The 24,996-nt window shown below is 43.1% G+C and overlaps 1 pseudogene; it reads right to left on the bottom strand.

Moving 5' to 3' along the window:
• Positions 1-11,615: 11,615 nt before the first annotated feature.
• On the bottom strand, positions 11,616-14,481 carry LOC130545908 (uncharacterized; annotated as a pseudogene).
• Between the last annotated feature and the right edge of the window lie 10,515 nt (positions 14,482-24,996).

Raw genomic sequence — 24,996 nt, forward strand, 5'->3', positions numbered from 1 at the left:
CTCTTCTCCCACAGTAACTACTGCATTTGCTCTTTTTCTGAAGAGCTCTGAAACTCTGGCATTTTGTGAAAGTGTTTCTCTCTCACATCTTTAAATTGTTCACAGTGAAGGAGAAAGTGGGTCTCTGTCTCGACCTCACCAGTGTCACAGTAGTGCTGTAGTACTCGAGTCCGGTCTCGGACTCGAGACGTTTTTTTATGGTCTCGGACTTGTCTTGGACTCGTTGGTATTTGAACTCGGACTTGTCTCGGACTTGGTCATTGGTCTCGCAAATGTTCTAGTCGGTCTCGTCCGAGTCCAGCGATATATGTTTTATTTTCTCCTTCAAAACAAAACATTGATAGAGCAATATTCTTGTGATCCGAAAACTAATGATCCGAAAATTGTTGCCGACTCTCGACTCTAGAACGAGAGCTGCGCGTGCTCATAAGTTCTCTCTTCACACAGCAGTTCAGTGTGTGCTGTTGTTGTTACAAAATAACTCCGGTATATTGCTTCAAGTCCGCGGGACTGTCATGCACGCCAGAAAGTGAAGAACTGAATTAATTTGTGGGTAATATTAAGTGTTTACGGGAGACGCTAAACGGGAACGATTCAGCTGAACTGGTTCCACCGGTTCACTAAAAAGAATGAACCGGTTCAAATGAACGATTCGTCCGCGGCGCGAACTGAACAGCATCAATCATTCATCAGGCACGATGTCAGCGAGCAGCGGCATAATACAGATTGGTTTTACAAACCATAATAAATGTATCGACAGTGCGCTTAAAAGGAAACTTTTTGCAACAAAACTTTCCCTGAAACATGTGGGACAACATCCAATTTCTTAAGACATCTGCAAAGGCATCACAAAGAGAGGTAAGTTAATGCCATGTTTCAGAGTTAGCATTGCATTTGAATATTTTAGAAAGTAGGGCTTAAAGATAAGATTGATCGTATTTTTACTGTCATTGTGATGAACATGTTATTTAAGGATGGGCACCGACGTGCTTATAAACGTGCTTATAAACGAGCCGTGGAGCCTCTGCTCCTCCTAGCGGGTCCTCTATCGAACACGCACGTGCACGGGCAGTCGCGCACACGCACGCATGCACACACACGCACAATGTGTTCATTGCTGCACAACCTTGCTGTTAAGATGCAGCAAATCATTTTGACTGTTTTTTTTTTGACAAAATAAATATAAATATGTCTTTTAATAACATATATGACAATATATTTACAAATGATTAAACCAAATTGCCTGTTCGTGACATTTGAACGTCGTTTCTTACCTTAAAACCGAAAGTAAACGGACGGTCTGCATTTGGTAAAAATGAGCTAATAAAATACAGGTGCTGGTCATATAATTAGAATATCATCAAAAAATTGGCTTATTTCACTAATTCCATTCAAAAAGTGAAACTTGTATATTATATTCATTCATTACACACAGACTGATATATTTCAAATGTTTATTTCTTTTAATTTGATGATTATAACTGACAACTAATGAAAATCCCAAATTCAGTATCTCAGAAAATTAGAATATTACTTAAGACCAATACAAAGAAAGGATTTTTAGAAATCTTGGCCAACTGAAAAGTATGAACATGAAAAGTATGAGCATGTACAGCACTCAATACTTAGTTGGGGCTCCTTTTGCCTGAATTACTGCAGCAATGCGGCGTGGCATGGAGTCGATCAGTCTGTGGCACTGCTCAGGTGTTATGAGAGCACAGGTTGCTCTGATAGTGGCCTTCAGCTCTTCTGCATTGTTGGGTCTGGCATATCGCATCTTCCTCTTCACAATACCTCATAGATTTTCTATGGGGTTAAGGTCAGGCGAGTTTGCTGGCCAATTAAGAACAGGGATACCATGGTCCTTAAACCAGGTACTGGTAGCTTTGGCACTGTGTGCAGGTGCCAAGTCCTGTTGGAAAATGAAATCTGCATCTCCATAAAGTTGGTCAGCAGCAGGAAGCATGAAGTGCTCTAAAACTTCCTGGTATACGGCTGCGTTGACCTTGGACCTCAGAAAACACAGTGGACCAACACCAGCAGATGACATGGCACCCCAAACCATCACTGACTGTGGAAACTTTACACTGGACCTCAAGCAACGTGGATTCTGTGCCTCTCCTCTCTTCCTCCAGACTCTGGGACCCTGATTTCCAAAGGAAATGCAAAATTTACTTTCATCAGAGAACATAACTTTGGACCACTCAGCAGCAGTCCAGTCCTTTTTGTCTTTAGCCCAGGCGAGACGCTTCTGATGCTTCCTGCTGCTGACCAACTTTATGGAGATGCAGATTTCATTTTCCAACAGGACTTGGCACCTGCACACAGTGCCAAAGCTACCAGTACCTGGTTTAAGGACCATGGTATCCCTGTTCTTAATTGGCCAGCAAACTCGCCTGACCTTAACCCCATAGAAAATCTATGGGGTATTGTGAAGAGGAAGATGCGATATGCCAGACCCAACAATGCAGAAGAGCTGAAGGCCACTATCAGAGCAACCTGGCCTCTCATAACACCTGAGCAGTGCCACAGACTGATCGACTCCATGCCACGCCGCATTGCTGCAGTAATTCAGGCAAAAGGAGCCCCAACTAAGTATTGAGTGCTGTACATGCTCATACTTTTCATGTTCATACTTTTCAGTTGGCCAAGATTTCTAAAAATCCTTTCTTTGTATTGGTCTTAAGTAATATTCTAATTTTCTGAGATACTGAATTTGGGATTTTCATTAGTTGTCAGTTATAATCATCAAATTAAAAGAAATAAACATTTGAAATATATCAGTCCGTGTGTAATGAATGAATATAATATACAAGTTTCACTTTTTGAATGGAATTAGTGAAATAAATCAACTTTTTGATGATATTCTAATTATATGACCAGCACCTGTATTTGAAATTCACATTTTATGTCCAGTTTTTTTCTCATGTGGCAAGTAGCCGTGTAATAAGCAGGATAATGTACAAGCAGCCGGCTGTTATCGCGAAATAAGCCCCTTCAGTGTGATACAAGTTTATCCCTTACATATTCCACAAACTAGACCAAGACGAGATAGACAAACAAGATAGATCAAAGAATTCATAGTGTCAGTTAAGAGGATCTCATTACTCAGTACAAGAAAAGGACCATTGAGATCAGACAAAAGAAAAAGGCTCAGTATACCTATCATTGTAAACCCGATTCAGTGTTTATGTGCAGTGCAACCAAGCAAGATGCGAACCTACATTAAGTGGGGGCCCAAGGCAAAATTATTCAATGAGGCCCTTCTGAATTTTTTGTGACTATATAATTGTCCTAAAAATAGAATTGCAAAATGATCAAATACAAGTATAGTCAAAACACATGTGACAAAACAAAATGTTTACTTTTACAACATTAAAATGCCAATGCCCAAATGTTTATCATATATTACCAGCAGCCTACATAGCAAATTAAGAAATGCTTCTATGTGGTTGGCATCAATTTTGTTTTAAGCCCATTGCACATTGAGTCCGAAATTTGCGTCCGAAATTTCCGCACGTTAAAAAATAAATACGACCTCACGTTGTGTCAATCACATTTACACACTGCCTCCGATATTTTCTGTCAGGGATTGGTAGGAAGAACCCAAGCGCAGGCAGGCAATGACGGGGTTAACAAACAAGATTTTAATTATAAATAATAAACAAAACACAAAACAAAAACCCACGATGGGGCAAACCAAACAACACTAGATACTACAACTGACAAGACAAATATAACTAAGACAATGTAAAAGAACAACACTAGACAAACGCTAAATAACAGACTCACACTGACTCGACTTGACTTGACTTGACTTGAACTTGACTAGACTTGGGATACAGACAAGAACACCATACACAACGTAATCCACCAACACAAGACAAAGAAACAAGAGGGTATTTAAAGGGAATACAAACGAGGGATAATTACACGGGGCAGGTGTGGGTAGTAAAACACTCAGGGAAGGATAACAAGGAAACGAGAGGAGCTGGGCCAATGACGAGACACTGGAGAGAACGTATATTATTGTCAAAAGGACAATAATATGTTTCTCTCCACACATAACCAAAGGCTTTGTCATGGCTCAGCTACAGGACCAAGAAAAACATGACTAAATGAAGCAGAGCCATGACAATTTTCGTCCGTCATAAAAAAATTCGGACCGGGTTCGATTTTCTGCGTTTTCGCATCCATATTAAGCATTTTGAGTGGCCTTTTTTAACAACCGTACAAACGAGAGCCAAATACGAAAAAACGCACACGAAAATTTCGGACTGTATGTGCAAAGACCTTTACACTTTTCTTTAGTCTTTAGACTTTAGTCTTCATAAAATTAATACATTTATTATCTTAATAAATATAAATGTACCTGTATCATCCATTTCACGTTAATTTTAACACACTTTATAATTGGGGACATCACATGCACAAATGCCTCTAATAAATGTCACAACCCAGCTACTGGGTCAAAATTGATCAGTAAGGAATATTTTTCTTTCTTTGCCATCGGCTATGATAAGCACTTTATACGAGTGCTGTCCGTCACTTCTGTGCAAGACTTTGAGTTCATCTGATGCCACATGCAGAATAAAATGTTTTAAATCAAAATGAAAAGGCAAGATGGTTTTCTAAAGTATTCCCTCATGGATGTGAAGTGCTTTATTCGGAGGTAAACAACTGTATAGTGTGTTGATGAGACGAACAGAGTGAAAACTTTACAGTGGATGGGAAACAAACGGTTACTGTTCGTAACCCCAGTTCTCTGAAACATTGCGTGGAGAGATCCACCTACGGAAGGGCATCCGTACCTGACCTCTGTAGAAGCATCCAAGTCTAGCTAGACAGACAGGAGCGCGTGCCCAATGCCAGATGAGGACCCGCCCACTCACCTAATGCATAAAGGCACCTGAACGCGCTACCTTACCTCAGTGAGCATATTCGCTTCTCGTGCAGCAAGTGGGGCAATCTTGTTGGATCCATTCACTCGATGTTTCAGAGAACCAGGGTTATGAACAGTAACCTATTGTTCTCTATCATCACCTCATGTTTCGAGATCCACCTATGGGAGAACTGGAGAGCTCCCCGGTTGCCCAATACACTCAACGAGAGTCCGCAAGCCAGAGGACGGTCACCCGAATGGGTGGTCTCTGACACGTCACAAAAGGTACCAGACACATAGTGAGGGAGCTAAGTAACAGATTTACGGGTGACGTGCACACATAAGTCCAACTAGCTGCGGCACAGATGTCCTGTAGCGAAACTCCCCTGAACAGAGCCCACGAGGCAGCCATACCACTGGTAGAGTGAGCTCTGAGGCACCCTGGGGACTGCACTCCCATAGATTCATATGCCATAGATATTGCTTCCACAAACCCATGAGAGAGGCTTTGTTTGGAAATGGGATTCCCTGTGTGTGGAGGAGCCCAGGAAATGAAGAGCTGGTCTCTATTTCTAAAAGCCTTTGTCCTGTCCATATAAACCCGCAGGGCACGCACAGGACACAAAGCATGTAACCTCTCATCCTCTGCAGAGGAAAAAGTAGGTGGGTGACAAGCGGACAGCTCAATCACCTCACACGTCACTGCTGGGAAGCATTTAGGCTTAAATGCCGGGTTAGGCCTAAGAAAAACAAAATGGCATACTTCCTTACTTTATAGAAGGCAAAAAGCAGTAGGTGAACGAATAGTATGTCCGAATCGTCGGACTTACTAATGTTGCATCCGAATACACCTACTTACCTATGTAGTAGGAGAAAACAGTACTTGAACAGAGTAGTATGTCCGAATCGTCAGTATTCATAAAAGAGTAGGCGAGAAATTCCCGGATGGCTTACTGGTTACGCCCAGATTCTGAAGCACTCAGCGACGGATACTTGAGATGCTCTATATCCCACGAGCCCACTGGACAGAATACCACGCACAGCCAGCAAAACAGTCTCAGCCGACTTTCATGTACAATTAAATATGTTGTTAATTATTGTAAAGCTAATGTAACATTAACATTGACCTGTTCTTAAATTGACCGTGGTTTATATTGTGCATAGTTTTAATGCATAGAATTTAAATACAAAGCATTAATATTGAGCTTATTTTCAGCAGTTTATTTCCATTTGTGTTTTATATGTATATTTGCCCAGTGGCGGTTCTACATTGAATTACACCTTGGGCGAGACCATCTTCTAGCGCCCCCCCCCCAAAAAAAATACCACAAAATTCTGCACAAACAGTTATATTTTATTATAACAACATAAGTGAAAATTATATTTCTCAATTAGTTTTTTTTTCATGTCATCACATTGTTTAGAGCATAAGAAACAAATGGTAAAAAAACATTTTTGAAAAATGATATTTATTCATATGTTATGCTATGTCCTCTGTAGTGGACACTAGGACTCAGTTGTTTAAAAAATAAAATTACATGAAATTATATGTATAGGCAAAAACAATGGGATTTTTTTTCAATCACCAATAACTTTTTGGGTTTCAGGATTTTTTTAACCAAATTTGTATAAAGATGATTCTCAACTATGTTATGAAAGATATAATGGATGGAATTGATACACCATTTTACTTTATAAAATATGTGGGTTTTAATAATAATATATAATATTTCATAGGGATATTTATGTATAATTTATTTCCATATTCACTTGTTGTGTCTCCCAAAATGCCTGATAAACATGATTTAAGTCCTGATGTCCTCTACAGTGGACATGTATGAAATCAATGCCCTGCTCTGTAACAGAAAGTCATTTTTTGCTTTGAAACCCCATAACGTTTTGACATAACGTCTGAGATGTTGGTTTATGAAATACAATTTGAAAAGTAGTCCGATTTAAATTATAATTATACGGATTTGAAAATTCCGTTGGCTAATTACAGGGCCTAACGTTAACCCAACTGATGGAAATAAATAATAACTGAACTTGTAACAGTTTTGTTGCAAAGCACAATATTATGGTGAAATTAGATCTCGTGTTTGTTGAGTTAAAACCGAATTATTGTTGTATAAGCATAGCAAGCATCATAGCAAAAAGGCTAACAAACTTAAGATTTATACCCACCAATTAACACTAGGCCTTCATTCATGACATGGATACCATAATAATCATACAGAGAGAACATGGTTGCATACCTTTATCTTTTGCTCATTTCTCCTCTTTTTGTAAATTGGGCACCTGATGGCTTTGACCTTTTCCTGTCCATCTCTGTGTTTATTTGGCACTCGACAATTAACAGATTTCCCATCCCCCTAACACAACCAGAAGTCAAGACTAAACCAATAGTGTTTTCACGACGCGTCATCAATCCGGAAGTCGGCCATGTTGGAGGCATTGAAAGTAAGCACTGCTACTGAACTTAATGGAAATTGCAGATTTTGCTGGAGAAAAAATTCTTCTTCTTTAGAAATAACTGTGACAATAAAGCTCTTTAATGCAAGTCGATCATACCCCAGAATCGATATAGCCATGTGCTGTAACATCACGTGCAGTATAATTAATTATTTTCTACTCTGAACTTCACTCACGAGTCAGCAGTATTGATTGATGACGCGTCGTGAAAACTAATGGTGACCACATAATCGTTTTGTATTATCTATTTTTATTAGCCATTTCACACAGCTTCTGTGCACGGCACCTTCTCAGCAAGCAGGGGCGCCAATTTGCCCACACAGTGAAATGATAGATAATAGAAAACCGCTTCGCGGCGCAGAGGATTTTTTTTAACTGCTCGTGCCGCCCCCCGTGTATCATGAAAAAATGCCACCCCGGGCAGCTGCCCCATTCGTGCCAAAAACCGCTACTGTATTTGCCCTTTACAATATTATATTGCTTAAATGTTTTTTTAACTCACATATATAACTAACGGTGTGTAATCCAGGCAGAGAAGCGGATCCAAGTGCAGTTTTGAATTTAATGAAACAAACCAATGTAATCCACAGAACGAAGGAGGCACAAAAACAAAGCATGAAACAAAGACTGACACCAAACAAAGGAAACACTAGGGATTAAATACATAGAAACTAACAAGATAAGACACACCTGGAGGAACTAATTAACACTTAAAAACTACAAAACATGGCACAGAACAGGAAGTGACAGAAAAGTTCAGAAACACAGGGGAAACACGGACTGGGATCGTGACAGAGTCTCCCCTCTACGGGCGGATTCCAGACTCCCCAAAACAGTCCAGGAGGGCGGAGGAGCGGAGGCGGAACAGGGGGCGGGATGGAGGTCTGGGAGCCACGGAGGCACTGGCAGGGATCTCAGGAAGATCACAGGAGTCCATCTTGGATGAGGTAGGGAACTCGGATACGCCGGACGGGACCAGCTCGAAGAACACAGGAAGGCCGGACTGGACCGGCTCGAAGACCTCTGGAAGGCTGGACAGGACCGGCTCGAAGATCTCTGGAAGGCAGGACAGGACCGGCTCAAAGATCCATGACCACCGGACTTGGGACTACCGGCTTGGCGGCCATGATGGCTGGAGGCTCTGGCTTGGCGGCCATGACGGCTGGAGGCTCCGGCTTTGTGGCCATGACGGCTGGAGGCTCCGGCTTATAGGGCAACTAGGGCAACTGCCAGACCAAAGAGAGCCTGGCCAGGCTCTACCGGAGCTCCTGCTTTCGTGCAGACCAGAGAGATTTAGCCAGAGGGCGCGCGCGTTCCCCCATAACAGAAAGGGGCATAGAACATCCACTGGCCTGGACTGCCTGACGGGCATTGCGCAGAACCAGATCATTGACTGTAACAATCTCTTTCCACAGTGTAGGTGATGGAGAGCCTTTATGCAGGTGCTTACTCATGTCCTCCAATAACTGGTAGGCTGAGGGAAGGGAGTTAACATTCAGTGTTCGTACCGACAGAGCAGATGCTTTGTACTAGGTCTGGAAAACAGAAGCTGTAAAGCTGTCCATCTTATTCAGGAGTGCTGGCTTGGGGGGAGCCAGAAGACCTCCCTGAAAGGGGTTGAGGTGTCTAGCAATCGACGGCTCGATAGTGGGAGGGTCACCCATACCGAACGCTGCCATTTCTTTAACCTCCAGACCCGCTAATGGCGCATGTGCTCAGCGCACGCAGGGAGAACCGGCAGGAGGTGTTTCAAATAGCTACATGTAAGCAAACACAATTTCATCAAGGCACGGTGTCCCCTCAGGAGTGAACACACTAGAAAAAATTTGAAAAAGCACAGACTTACCAATAACGAAACTTTGCTGCAGGTGAACAGTTGTAAAAGTCAAAAATTCTTTTTGAACCCTCTGGAACTCAAACTTCAAAAACTACTGTTGATGGTTTGAGCGCCGTCCTCCTCTGATTAAAAGTTAGCCCAGCTGCACTGAAGTTGCTCTTGCTGCTGCTGCTACTTGCAGGGATGCTGAGGATACTACGGGCGAGTCTTGACAGTAATGACAAGATCATAATTCTTCCAAAGTGCAGCTTTCCCTGCATCATTTGGAACTTTAATAAGTTTTCCCTCGCTAATATTTTGCTTTATCGCACTCATCTTACCATCACCTGCTGTGACAACGAGGACAAGAGCGGGAGGCGGGAGCACATGCGCAGAACAGTTTATGCGAAAAACAGTTTTGTGTGTGTATTTTCTCTCGTGTTTCTTGTGGTCACAACGCTACAAACACGCAAGCACACGCCACGCCACTCAAACTTTGTATATGGCCTATATATTTTTTGGTTACAAACCCGAACCCTAGGCCATTCATTACACATTAACCCAAACCCGACCCGAAACCCAAGAGTCGGGTCGGGTAGCAGACCTCTACATGGCTTAGGGCTAGGGCTGGGCGATATTGACCAAAATTCATATCTCTGTATTTTTTTGATGAAAGGCGATATCCGATATGTATATCGATATTTTCTACAAAGTGGAATAAATGTTTACTAGCAAGTCAAAGCCTCATGTGAGATGTCATAATCACCTTTAGTAAAATGGCTTGTGAAAAGAAATTCAATGACAGGTTTTTTTTCCCTATTTGAAAACATACAGCTGCACACCACTTGCTTAAAACATGTAAATTGTAAACAAAATTATAATTACTTTTTTTTCGTAAGGCAAGCTGAGTGTAAAAGAAGCTTCCAACGTAGTCTCGCGTAGCCAGACCTTATCTCCACTTTCTTTGGCCAAGGCCCTCCCAAGAGGCCACGTGAGTGACAGTAAAGCAGCCAATCACGTTTCGTTTTGTGCCGCGTCATTTTTGCAGGTAGTGGAAGAGATTTGTGGTGCTTCCACCTTTTGACATAACCGTTTTATGGCATTGTTTACAGATCGCTTGTTGTTGCTGCTCATCAGATCTTTTAAATCTGAACCATTTCCAAATAACTGAAACATTGTTTTTCTTTTTACAAACCAGATCATCTTCTGCTGTGTGGACTGGCACTGCGGCTTCCTCCTTGTCATAAGCAAACTTGTAGAGCGGGCTTGCTCTGCTCACTCTGCGCATGGGCACTCCACATGTCACACACCACAGCTTCAAGTCGAACACACCCCATATCGATATTAATGATATTGTCTAATCCCGCATCGAGTTGAAAAAATATATCGATATATCTTAAAAAACCAGCCCTACTTAGGGCACGCGCTCCTGTCTGTCTAAAAAAAATTCTGTTATCATTTACTCACCCTTAATGCGTTCACACCACCAGCGACACCCAGCGACAAAGCGATTTGATGTCATTCCGTTCAATGGAGAGCTGGTGGCTTCCGGGTGACATGAGCGACAGTGACTGTTGGTGACAGGAAGTGGCGTGTCTAGCGACGCAACAAAGTTGAGAGTTGCTCAACTTTACGCAAATGATGAGCTACTTTACCAATAGGAGTAAAGCAGCGGAGCTCACATCATCAGTCTCCCGTCAGTTACAGCAGGGCTTGTTTATAAGAGCAACCAAATCTAGGAACTTCTAACGACCTCGTAGCAAGAGACTAGTGACACCCAGCGACAGAGTCGCTGGCGGCAGGGCTGCCAACTCTCATGCATTTGCCGTGATACTCATGTTATTGACTGTTTTCTCATGCTCTCACACCACACATCCATTTTCCCACGCAGGGTCGCACCCACCATTTTTTTCTGTGGTGTGCAATAAAATTTGTGAAATAAATGTCTAAAAGCCTATCTGTATTTTGGTGCTGCAAACTTTTTTCCTCAGTGGTATAGCAGTGGACCTCAATGTCAATGTAAAGTGGTCATTGGCCAATCAAATGTAAGAAGGTGGGAGTTACTGTTTACAGTGCCGGTGTGGTGACCAATTAAATCAAAGAAGATAGCTAAGAATCCAGTGCAGCGCAAGACGTTAGTGGCTAAACATTTTTTTTTGTCCCGCCGACATTCCAGTCGGCTGTTCCCCCCAGGACTTCCCCCACAAAGTCCCCCAGGACTCCGCGCCCTCGAGCGCAGCCAGGGATTAAAACTCCTCCCCTGAACTCTTGTTTGGCCCCACCCCCCCTCCCTTGTTTGTTATTTTTATTGTCGCACCCCAATCCTATTGTTGTTTTGTCTTGTCTGCCTCTGATTTTGTCTGTCTACCCCTTGGTGAGCACCTGGAGGTGCTCATTAAAGGGGGGGTTTCTGTCATGGTTGTCATGCCGTCTTGAAAGACAACAGCTTCAAGGAAATACCTCCCAGGGGCTCAAAGGGATACTGAGACAGGGCCTCCAGCATGAAGGAGAGGTCCCATTCAGGGACGGTTCTCCTGATGACTGGCAAGGAGCGACGGGCACCCTTCATAAATCTGTGGATTAAAGGATTCTGCCCGACTGTTGAGCCCTCAAAGCCCACATGACAGGCAGAAATAGCTGCCAGGTAGACCTTAATTGTGGAAAAAGACCTGCCTTTATCCTGCCTTTATTTAAGAAACACAAAATATCAGGAACTGAGCACTGATATGATGTGAGACTGCGCCCATCACACCACTCTTCAAACACTTGCCACTTACAACCATACAAGGACCGTGTAGAAATGGCCCTGGCATTTTGTATAGTGGCAACCACACGCGGGTGAAGCCCCAGCGCGTTTAAGTTTGACTTCTCACGGGCCAGACCCAGAGAGCCACCCTGTCCGGGTGTGGGTGATAAATTTCCCCGTTCGCCTGAGACAATAGGTCTGTGCGGAGGGGGAGGCGCCACGGCTGGGCGTATAACAGAGGGATTATCTCTGCCAGCCACGGTGCTTTGGGACACCTGGGAGCTATTAGAAGGAGAGACAGGCCCTTCTCTCTCACTCTGGCCAGTGTGGGAATTATCAGGCACAGAGGAGGAAAAGCATACAGCAGCAGCTTGGGCCAAGGGTGTGCCAGTGCGTCCACCCGAGTCCTTTAGCGAGAAGAACATAGGACAATGGTTGTTTTCGCACGAGGCGAATAGATCTACGGTTGCCTGTCCGAATCTCCTCCATATCATGCCCACTATCTGAGGGTGGAGGCGGCAATCTCTGTAGAGTGGGTTCCCCCTCGATAGAAGGTCCGCACCTCTGTTCAGAATGCCTGGAACATGAGTCGCGCGTAACGACAGGAAAAATCGCCCTTTCCACACCAAAAGCTTGTGAGCTAGAGCGTGAAGTTTCGGTGAGCGCAAGCCGCCCTGGCGATTGATATACGCGACTGCTGTGGTATTGTCGCAGCATACGAGCACATGATGTCCTAGCAGGCGAGGCAGAAAATAATTCAGAGCTTTCCATATGGTCAGGAGCTCTAAATAATTTATGTGTGCTGAACGTAGTATGCTCGGCCACACACCGTTCACCACTTTGCCCTCCTGGGTGGCACCCCAGCCTGTTAGGGACGCATCTGTCGTCACAACTTTCTGCATCACTACCGTTCCCAAACGGGTCCCCTGTGCTTAAAAGTCTGCGTCTCTCCAGTGGCGAAGAGCTGCCGTGCAGGCGCGCGTCACTGTCACAGAGTGGCAGAGATCGCGTACCGGGCTGAAATGTAGTGACAAAACCCATTTCATGAATGCTCTCATTCGCAGAAGTCCAAGCGGCAAAACTTGGATAGCTGAAGCCGTAAGACCCTGCAATCTGAGGCATGTGCGATACTGCACTCTCGTCCCCTCTCTGAACTGCGACACGCAGCTCATTAGAGAGAGGACGCGCTCCTGGGAGAGACGCGCTCACGTGGAGACCGAGCTCAGCTCCAAGCCCAGGAAAATCACACTCTGGCTGGGTGTAAAATTGCTTTTGGTCACATTCACCCTGAACCCGAGAGATGTGATGTGTGTAAGCACGCTGTAGGTGTCTCGCAGCACTTTCTCTTCCGATTGGGCCACGATGAGCCAATCGTCTATGTATGTCAAAATCTGCAGACCTGACATTCTCAGGGGAGCCAAGCTCGCCTCTGTACACAGACAAAAAGTCTGAGGGCTGAGTGAGAGCCCGAAAGGAAGAACAGTGAATTCGTAACATATGCCTAGATTGGCAAAACGAAGAAACTTCCTGTGTGGCGGATAAATGCTTATGTGGAAAAAAGCATCCTTGAGATCGACTGAAGTGAACCAGTCCTTCTGTTTTATGGCGCTGGACAGAGTGCTGTGGTTTAACATTCTGAAATTGTATTTCCTCAAATGTTTGTTCAACACTCGGAGGTCCAAGATGGGGCGGAGAGAGCCGTCCTTCTTTGGGACCAGGAAATAATGGGAATAAAACCCTTGACTTATCAGGCTGGGATGTACCACCTGAATCGCTCTCTTCATTAAGAGAGAAGAGATTTCTTCTTTCAGAATGTGAGCGGAGCTCTCCTCCGCGTGAGAAGAGAGAACGCCGTTGAAAAGCGGGGGTTTCATTATAAACTGCAGTCTGTAACCCTGCATAATTGTTCGCATCACCCACTCTGGAGGTGCAACAGTCTGCCAGGCGGACTCGTAATTCGCGAGCGTCCCCACCGGGGCCGGTGAAGCGCCGAAATCCTCGCATACGCTGTGTTGGCCTCTTTGCGATGCAATGGCACCATCTAGCGGACACACTAGGGGCGACATGCATGGATTTAGAAAGATGTTCTCTCTCTGCAGAGAGACGTACTCTCCCTGAAACAAATTCAATAGATTCGTTTGTTTCATTGTGTTTTTTGTGTGTTTTGTGTTGGGGAACACCGGGGCCGAAGCCTTTATTAGTTGGGTGAGGGGAATAATGTGTTTGCTGTGTGGTGACACTGTTTGAGCACATTCCCTCACAACCGACCCCCTGAACATGGGGGGAGGAAACACAGCGTCTACTGAACGCACAGGCTTGGAACCCTGGCCGGCCCCTCCGCGAGAAAACCTCTGTCTTTGTTTGTTGCGCGGTTTCTCCCTGCTATGATGCGGGTTTCGCATCGTGACGGGGGGTTAGGCAAACGCGCAGTGGGAAACTGACGCGGAGCTGCTTTCTTAGGGAGGCAAAACTTGAAAGCCTCGTCCTCTTTCTTTTTGTCGTCGCACCGTTGCTGCATCAAAGCCACGGTGGGACCGAAGAGAGCCTGGCCAGGCTCGACCGGAGCGCCCACAATGCGCCTCTTCTCACTGTCGGGGAGTCCCGACAGGTTCAGCCAGAGAGCACGCTCCCCCACTACAGAAAGCGTCATGGAGCGCCCGCAAGATTGGACAGCCTGACGAGCATTGCGGAGGACGAGGTCGTTGACCGTAAGGATCTCCTTCCACAAGGTTAGCGAGGGGGATCCTTTGTCCAGCTGCTGCGCCAAATCCTACAAAATTTCTGCCTGGTAAGCGGAAAGCAGGGACGAAACATTGAGAGCCCTGACAGCCAAGGCCGAGGATTTATAAGCGGCCTGATGAACAGAGGCAGAAAAACGGTCCATTTTGCCCGGCAAGACCGGCTTCGGAGGGGCGAGCAGCCCGCCCTGGACGGGGTTGAGATGCCTGGCGATTGACGGCTCGACAGCGGGGGGATCACCCAAGCCGAGAGCCGCCATGTCTTTCACCCCCAGACCCGCGAGACCGTGTTTGAGGTTCAGCGGGTTGCTCCAGTAGTGCCTCACATGCTTCACGCACGCTGGCAGGATGGGGAAGAGTTGTTTCCTCGGGCCGGGCAAGGGACCCAGCACTTTCCCATCATACACATCCCTCTCCTGGTCGGTGGCGCTCTGCGGAGCCGGCCACGGAATGTTAAGGCGAGCGGCCGCTCGTTCGCACACATCCAGGAGGATGAACTGGGGTAAGGCCGCGGGGGGTTTAGCGTGGGGAAACCCAGAGAGTGGGATGGCCTCCTCGTCCTCTGAGACCCCAAGAAGACCCGCGTCGTCTTCATCGCGGAACCAGCAGGTTCATCGGCGAATGGGAGGTTGCCCGCGAAGATATCCTCTTCGGGGAACGCAGGAAAAAAGGTGAAAAAAGCACGAGCGTGGGCGGCTCAGGATGCGTAGAAAAAACACAGCTAACCTGGCTTAATAGACGACTGTCACGTCTAGCGGAGGCTGATCAGACGATATGTCCTCCTGAAGACACACAGTGAGCAGCGAAAATCCAACCGAACTGTGTTAAAGCAGAGATCACGAGAAGCAAATGACAACTGAGGAACAGCAGCGCAAGCAGACCTTATATGCGCTCAGCTAAGGGGGTGGGGCCTTACCTGGCATTGGCTGCGCGCTTCTGTCTGTCTAGCCAGACTTGGTGCAATTAGATGCTTCTGCAGAGGTCAGGTATGGATGCCCTTCCCATAGGTGGATCTCGAACACGAGATGATGAAAGAGAACCTTATATTTACTGAAGAACTGATTAGTGTGTCGGTGTTTAGTTTGGCTGCCTAGCTGTGCGTGCAACCAGTTTACATCATCGAAAAAGAACATGGCGGCCTCCTTAGGTTAAAATGAGTATTACATTTAGGGTTTTTTAAGAACTGAAAATATTTGATGTGTTTCTAACGACAAATGCTAGTAAGGCTATTACAACGCATTAAGCCATACATCTCTCTATACACCGGGTTCCCTTTAATAACTTTCGCCATCCCATACCCTCTTTAGTTCCTCCACAACATAACCTATTAACCCCATCCCCCCGGCCGAAAAATCTAAAACATTCTGGGAGGGGGGGCCAAGGACCAGGGATGGGAACCATTGCTTTAAGGGCATGGTATAAGTACGCAAATTGGTCTTAGTCTTGCTCATTCACAGTCACCTGTCATCACTTATTAAGTCAAGTCAAGTCAACTTTATTTATATAGCGCTTTTTACAATTTTTATTGTTACAAAGCAGCTGTACATAAAAATATTGACTATAAGCAACACATTTAAGATAAGGGAGAGAGAAACACATTTCAAATATTAAACAGACTATAAATTCCTATAAAATAAATAAATAAATAAAGCAGCCCCCCGGCCAGGCAAACAGTGCAAAACAGTACGCAAACGGTGGTGAGGAATCCAAAACTCCAATGGAGAAAAAAAACCTCAGGAGAACTCAGGCCCACCCAGGGGATTCCAGTTCCCCTCTGGCAAAAGCTACAGCCTCTGCACAAGCTCGACAGTGCTTGCACAACTAGGCTAAATAAATTACAGGTTTAAGATTATCATTAATAATCTAATAGCAGTAGAAATTTTGTAGTGATGACTTGTCGAGTCGCAGCGTCCTTCTTTATCCAGCTCTATCATCTCAGCTCTTGTCAGGTCGCCGCTTCCCACACTCCGCTCTACCATCAGGTCTGGCCATGAACTGCATCCTGCCCGCTGTGGTAACCTCGGAACAATGAGACAAGACTGGCTGAGAGTAGAGTACTGTTCTGCACTCTTTGATGCAACAAGTACATCATTTGTTTTTGGAAGTGTTCCTGGTTCCGGTTGATCTAACTAATGCAGCCTAAACCCTCAGAGGATTTATATTATGGAAGTGTAGTGTATGCAAGATTAAAAAGATGCGTCTTTAGTCTAGATTTAAACTGACAGAGTGTGTCTGCCTCCCGGACAGTGCAGGGAAGACTATTCCAAAGTTTAGGCGCTAGATAGGAAAAGGATCTACCACCTGCACTTGATTTTGAAATTCTAGGTATTACCAACTGACAGGACGCCTGAGAGCGTAATGCACGTGAAGGACTGTAATACAAAAGGAGTTCATTCAAGTACTGAGGAGCTAAACCATGTAGGGCTTTATAGGTAATAAGCAAGATTTTAAAGTTAACGCGATGCTTTATAGGTAACCAGTGCAAGGTTGACAGAACCGGGCTAATATGTTCATACTTTTTTGTACGTGTAAGAACTCGAGCTGCCACGTTTTGGACCAGTTGGAGTTTTTGTAATAAGCCTGCAGGGCAACCACCTAACAGTGCATTACAGTAATCTAGTCTTGATGTCATGAATGCATGAATTAACTTCTCTGCATCTGACATTGACAGCATATGATGTAGTTTAGATATATTCTTAAAATGGAAAAATGCAATTTTACAGGTGTTGGCGACATGGCTCTCAAATTACAGATTACTATCGAATAAAACGGCAAGATTCTTAAGGAGTTAAGGAGTATAAATGGAGGGTACGTGACGTCACCGCACACGAAAGTCAAGTGAGTCACGCCCACTGAGTGGTAGAGAACGGGATAAAGTTGTTGTGCGATTGATTGTACAAACATATTGAGAATTAAATCTGAGATTTTTAAAGACTGCCGAAGGATAGAAAAAAGCTAATGTATCGCTGCAGTTTGCTGAAAGAAATGTAACACTGAAACATGGATGTTTGCTAGCCATTTCGTGTCAGACTCAGCACAGGTAAGTTGTTTTTGTTGATCCATACCATAATACTGTTACCCACCTACTATCCACACCTTTACATGTTGCGTAAATGTAACGTTTCCTCAGGGTTTTGTAAACATAAACACAGTGTTGGGAGAGATCCCATATTTCTTTTAACATTCTAATCACATGTATTTCATACAAACTTAAAGATTAACGTACTGTCAACACCACCAACATTTAGAAGAGCAATGTAAATCTTGTAAGATTCAGTTTGTTAAACCACTAATAATGGTGTCACTGGGGCACCATTGACTACCATTAGAACAGATCTCCATCCCTGCTCCTGGTGAGCTACCGTGCTGCAAACTGCAGCTCCAACCCTCTTTCAACACACCTGTCTGTAATTGTCAAGCAACACTGAACACCTTGATTAGATGGTCCAGGTGTGTTTGATTGGGGTTGGAGCTGAAATTTTTAGGACAGTTCACCAGGAGCAGGGTTGGAGACCCCTGCATTAGAATAATTGATCCTACTATGGTAGTCAATGGTGCCCCAGAAATGTCAGCTGCTAACATTCTTCCAAATATCTTTCTTTGTGTTCAACCAAACAAAGAAATGTATACAGGTTTGGAACAACTTGAGGGTGAATAATTCATTTTTGGGTGAACCATTTAAGGCTTTGTTTTGTGTAGGTGTTGAAATCAGGAAGAATAAATATCTGTGAAATATCATTTCAGTTTCCAAGGACACGTGGGGGTATTCCAGAAAGCTGGTTATGTGACATACCTGGGTAAGTTTAAGGGTTAGTTAGCTGATAACCTAAACTTTCGGTTCCAAAAACGGAGATAACTTTCAGGGTAAGTAACCATAGCAACTCACTCTCTGAAGGTAACCTGGGTTAGTTCGTTTCAAGGAAGGGGTGTGGAAGCACAGATTACGTATATTTAAATTTTACAGCAATATTACAATTACATTTCCAGTTTCATCCATCGCAATTCAGCATTTTATTATTAACTTTATTATTTAACCTTTTAAAATGAAATAGTCTTTAAATAAAATAATATAAGTTGTTATTATTAAACTAATTTAAGGCTTTATGTATTTATATTTAATACTGTATGTATATTTTCAATTATGTTTATTTAGATGTATATGCACACCTTACAATTTCCAACAGTTAATAGTGACGTATTTTAACTGCAGAACAATTGCATATCTTTACTCTTGTCCACTTATTAGGCAATATTTGATGCATTGGGTCAAGGACAGTTGTGGCCTAATGGTTAGAAAGCCAGACTTAAAACTCAAAGGTTGCAAGTTTGATTCCCAGGCTGGCAGGTTTCCAAGGTTTTTTTAGGTGACCCCCAATGAGATCACCTATGGCATTGTTGAGCTAAACTTGAAATTGTGTTTAAAATATATAAAATAAAAATAATGATAATATTCATCATTGTTAAATAAAGAAAAAGAATCTATCAGATGAAATGAGTTTTGATTTAAGATCAAAATGAATGGATACTTTTGGTTGTGGGCACAAAAAGCAACCTGGAAGAAACAAGAAAGCTGATTGGCTATTGAAACCTCACATGTTACATAGAGCCAGGTGTGCTTGTTTGATTTTTAGTGTGCAGAGGGATCTCTGTTGCAAAAGTGAATGTGCTTCTCCTACCCAGGTTGGTGTTGATACTGGTTATAAAACCAAAGGAGAAAGATTGCTAAAGCATGCACGGATGCAGCCATTGAGTTTGGTGTAAACCACATGCTCAGTTTGTTCAAAGACAACTGGGAAAAGCTACAATGTGTTCATCAACTTCGAGATGCTACTGGTAGGATAAAGACTCATTTCTTTTGTGACTACAGATTGTTTAAAAGTCCAATTGTGAATATCTTGCAAGTTGTTTGTTAGATTTAGCGGGTTTAGTATCCAATATGCTAACAGGCCATGTGCAGTAAATGCATTTTTGTTTAGTGTGCTGTTGAACCGCTATGTATTGTACTTTGTGATCTGTGAGTATTCTAGTAACATTGGTTGTATTTGAAATGAGTTTAACATCCTTAAATATTATTGTGTGTAGTGTGATATTTTTTTCTGTATAGGTTATTAAGCTAAGCATCTGAGCTAAGCATCTGAATTAAACTCTGAAACAAGCAAAGGAATATCAAGTTGTTGTTGAAAGATTTTAATAAACTGCTTCGATGATGAAGAATCGGATGTTTTGAGTTATTCCATGCACCCTCTGAAGTTGATTGAGGCCTTTTTCAAGTTTGGGCAGACATTGAGGCTGAGAAGAAACCCTATATAACTTGACAGGCATACTGTTCACAATCACATATTTAAATTCTTATAACTTAATCCAAAATCCATTTACATAATAAAATACATTAAAAGACTTGGACTTAAGGTTTTTAATACTGACTGTATTCCTTAAAAATATCTTTCTGATCCTCAGCCTCCTCCCACAGTTTAGTATTGAAAGTCCTTTCTCCAAATTACAATTAGCCTTTCAGGATAGGCCTTTTCCACCTCTTTTAACATTTAGAAAACCAAAAAATGAAAATGGACATAGTTGAAATACATTCATTTAAAAGGGATATACTGTATATTACATGACATATTGGACATGTAACTATGGACCTAACGTTTCATTCTCTACCTCTGTCACAGCAGACCTTCATCCTCTAATGCAAATGAATTATCATGGTTAGTGTGTACTGTGTTAAAGTGTTAAACAAGATTATTTTTATTATGACAACTGTAGCAGTTTATACAATTAAAAGAGTCTCCATTAATATGACTACATCAGCAACTATTCAAAATAAAGCTGATTCATTGCAAAGTCAGTTTTCACAAAACCAAATAAAAGTAGTTTCTTAAGGAACAATTCAGAGGTTCAATATACAGTACAATTAGCAATGTAATTACACTGACCAAAATTATAAACGCAACACTTTTGTTTTTTCCCTCATTTTTCATGAGCTGAACTCAAAGATCTAAGACTTTTTCTATGTACTCAAAAGGTCTGTTTCTCTCAAATATTGTTCACAAATCTGTGTTAGTGAGCACTTCTCCTTTGCCGAGATAATCCATCCACCTCACAGGTGTGGCATATCAAGATGCTGATTAGACTGCATGATTATTGCACAGGTGTGCCTTAGGCTGGCCACAATAAAAGGCCACTCTAAAATGTGCAGTTTTATCACACAGCACAAGGCCACAGATGTCGCAAGTTTTGAGGGAGCGTGCAATTGGCATGCTGACTGCAGGAATGTCCACCAGAGCTGTTGCCCGTGAATTGAATGTTCATTTCTCTACCATAAGCCTTCTCCAAAGGTGTTTCAGAGAATTTGGCAGTACATCCACCCGGCCTCACAACCGCAGAGCACGTGTAACCGCACCAGCCCAGGACCACCACATCCAGCATCTTCACCTCCAAGATCGTCTGAGACCAGCCACCCGGACAGCTGCTGCAACAATCGGTTTGCATAACCAAAGAATTTTTGCACAAATTGTCAGAAACCGTCTCAGGGAAGCTCATCTGCATGCTCGTCGTCCTCAACGGGGTCTCGATCTGACTGCAGTTCGTCGTCGTCACCGACTTGAGTGGGCAATTGCTCACATTCGATGGCGTCTGGCACTTTGGTGTGGCAGATGGCAGACAGCGTGTATGGCGTCGTGTGGGTGAGTGATTTGCTGATGTCAACGTTGTGGATCGAGTGGCCTATGGTGGCGGTGGGGTTATGGTATGGGCAGGCGTATGTTATGGAAAATGGACAAAGGTGCATTTTATTGATGGCATTTTGAATGCACAGAGATACCGTGATGAGATCCACGACCATCACCTCATGTTGCAGCATGATAATGCACGGCCCCATGTTGCAAGGATCTGTACACAATTCCTGGAAGCTGAAAACATCCCAGTTCTTGTATGGCCAGCATACTAACCGGACATGTCACCCATTGAGCATGTTTGGGATGCTCTGAATCGGCGTATACGAAAGCGTGTTCCAGTTCCTGCCAATATCCAGCAACTTCACACAGCAATTGAAGAGGAGTGGACCAACGTTCCACAGGCCACAATCAACAACCTGATCAACTCTATGCGAAGGAGATGTGTTGGACTGCGTGAGGCAAATGGTCACCAGATACAGGTTTTCGGACCCCCCAATACAGTAAAACTGCACATTTTAGAGTAGCCTTTTATTGTGGCCAGCCTAAGGCACACCTGTGCAATAATCATGCTGTCTAATCAGCATCTTGATATGCCACACCTGTGAGGTGGATGGATTATCTCAGCAAAGGAGCAGTGCTCACTAACACCGATTTGTGAACAATATTTGAGAGAAATAGGCCTTTTGTGTACATAGAAAAAGTCTTCGATCTTTGAGTTCAGCTCATGAAAAATGGGGCAAAAACAAAAGTGTTGCGTTTATAATTTTGGTCAGTGTAAATACATGTAAAATACACTGGTAGAAAACCATACACATGGTAAAATAACAAATCTAACAGAGATAGCCATGATGAATATATTTTTTAAATATCTTAGTATAAAAAACGTATATATAGTAGCCTACATAAATCTAAACTATCTTTATATTTAATAGCGTGTATACTTTTATAAACGTATAAATTCAATTACATAATATTTATGTTTTTTAACTTGGCACTTTATACACAGATGCAGATTTAAGTCTTTTGAGCAAAAAACCTTGATTGGCATTGTCTTCATGTTGTTCCTGTGAGCGAGCGTCAACTCTGGGTAACTTGCGGGAGGTTGATTAAACTTACCCTTCAAACGTGTTCTGGAACCGACACACCCCGAGGGTAAGCAAGGTTTGGGCGAATCAACCCAGAGTTCAGGGTTTAGCTGATGGTAAGTTAACCCTGCTTTCTGGAATACACCCATGGGGCCAGCTTCAGAAAGGTGGTTTAGTGAAAACTCTGAGTATATTAACCCAGAAAAGAGGGAAACTCTGTGTTTTCCGTTTCAGAATGTGAGGTATGTCAAACCTGAGAAAACGGGTCAATCCCGTTTCTAAAGAAGAGGTAACTTATACTCTGAGTCAGTAACCATAGTAACTTACTCTGTGAACCTAACCTGGTTGGGAGCAGGTTTTCTTTGGTAAACCCAGAGTTTCTTTCCATCTCCTCCCTTTTTTTAAGTGAAAGTGGTGTACCTCATTGATTCATTCATTAATACAGTCATTCATGGCACGCATTTTGATCACACGGAGACCATCTCAGTGACTTATATGTCATATGTGCTTTTATAAAGGATCCTGTTTGTGAAGAGGCTGCATTCATTCATAGGGATGTACCTTGATTTTAGGAGAGCAGTTTAGGACCCGAGTGGAATTTTGTCATTTTCCCGTGCATTTTTATTCAAAGTGTACAGTGAATTAGATATATCAAAACATATCATCCATCCTTACATCAATAGCATCAGCCATCGTGGCCGTGTGTTACATCAGAGCATATTCTTTCCCTTACATGTTCTCACAAATGCTAGTTTTCTATGGAGGATGAGAAAGGACTTAATAAAGTGTATAAGTGCATGAATAAAGAAATTAATAAATACAGACATAAATGCAGAAATTAATCGATAAAGGTAATAAACAATTATTTAGACGTGCAGTCATTCCTACACAAATCTGCTCTGAGCAGGGTTCGATCCGATGATCTGTCTGACTGCCTAAGAAGTGTCCTACAGTATACACCATGACATGTCACACCCATCACTAGAGCACTGATGGGGAGTGAGCATTTTTTATTATTTCTGTTGTTTCCTTCATTTATTACTCATTTACTGATTAGTTTATTTGTTTATTGGTACATTTATCTATTTATGAATTTGAAATTACGTCATTTTCAGCACATTATTAAATCCACTTTATGCAGAGTGGAAAGTGTGCCTTGCTCTAAAGCAGTGGTCACCAACCCTGTTCCTGGAGATTGACCTTCCTGCAGACTGCAGCTCCAACCCTGCTTCAGCACACCTGTCTGTCATTATCAAGCAAACCTGAACACCTTGATTAGATAGTTCAGGTGTGTTTGATTGGGGTTAGAGCTGAAATCTTCAGGACGGTCGATCTCCAGGAGCAGGGTTGGTGACCACTGCTCTAAAGCGATTCCTGGCGCCATGTTGCTTTTTCTTTGGTTCCATTGCCATGGTGAATCGGCATATCGGAGCTCTATTGATCGTGGCTTGTCGTAGTTGTGGTGCAAGCGCTTAACTCAAGGTAAGTCTACCCAGAGTTGATAGAACTAACTCAAATCAGCTGTTCTGAAACCAAAATCTCAAAGTTTCTCATCTCGGTGTAAATTAACTCACATAAGTTCACATTTTAACTCTGTGTTGGTTTAACTTCCTTATTGAAACGGGCCCCTGGGTTCCTTCGTAAGTCCAACTTCTTTTAATTTCAGCAGTGTTTTGCCACTCAAATGGGTGTGTTCTGGCACGTTCACATGAGAAAGTGACGTCAATGCATACCCTGTATAGTCACTTCATTGTCTGGTCTTGTCGTACATGCAAAGAGAAAGACCCACTTACAGTTACTTACTGTACACCTGCATCCATCTTCTGTTCTGCACAACCTCTCTGCCGCCCCCAGAGTCCTCTTCAAACCTCTTATCCTATGGAGTGAAAATTAGATACTTAAATAACCTTATTGGATGGGCTGCTTGCCATACATTCTTGTGTTTGCCTGGTTGAAGTTTGTCATTAAAGTTTTGTGTTGAATCCAACCTTGTTCTGCTCTCTTCTGTTTGTGACAGTGTGACATTAAAATTGTGACAACATTTTTTTTAATCTTTGTTGCATTCACTTGTTTCAATTGAGTAAATTAGACCAGGTGCAAAATTCATTTTTTGAGTGTGAAATGTAAATTTGTTAAAGGACAAAAAAGTTTGTTAAAGTATGGGAGGATCTATTCGTAGAAATGCAACATAATACACATAACTATGTTTTCAGGTGTAAAAAGGCCTTACATAATGAAGCGTTGTGTTTTTATTAGCTCATAATGAGCTATTTCTATCTACATACACCGCGGGCCCCCTTACATAGAAGTACAGCATATATTTTAAAAGGGTAAAAAAGGGAAATACACCAGTTGTAATTTGGTGTGTGGGACAGATGAGGCATTAACTTGGAGAGCCCCCCTGTGGCCATGTTTTGTCATAACATTCCTGGGTAGCAGTAGGTCAAGAGTTTTTAAGTCCAGGACGGTGCGTACCAAATGGGATTTATCGCCCTCCTAAGGGCCCTTCGGGAAGTGGACAGCATACAAAACGTCCCTCCAAATAAAGAGGAAATGACGTCGTTTTATTGCTCCTTTAGC

The sequence above is a fragment of the Triplophysa rosa genome, linkage group LG22 (genome assembly GCF_024868665.1).
Source record: "Triplophysa rosa linkage group LG22, Trosa_1v2, whole genome shotgun sequence".
NCBI classification, from domain to species: domain Eukaryota; kingdom Metazoa; phylum Chordata; class Actinopteri; order Cypriniformes; family Nemacheilidae; genus Triplophysa; species Triplophysa rosa.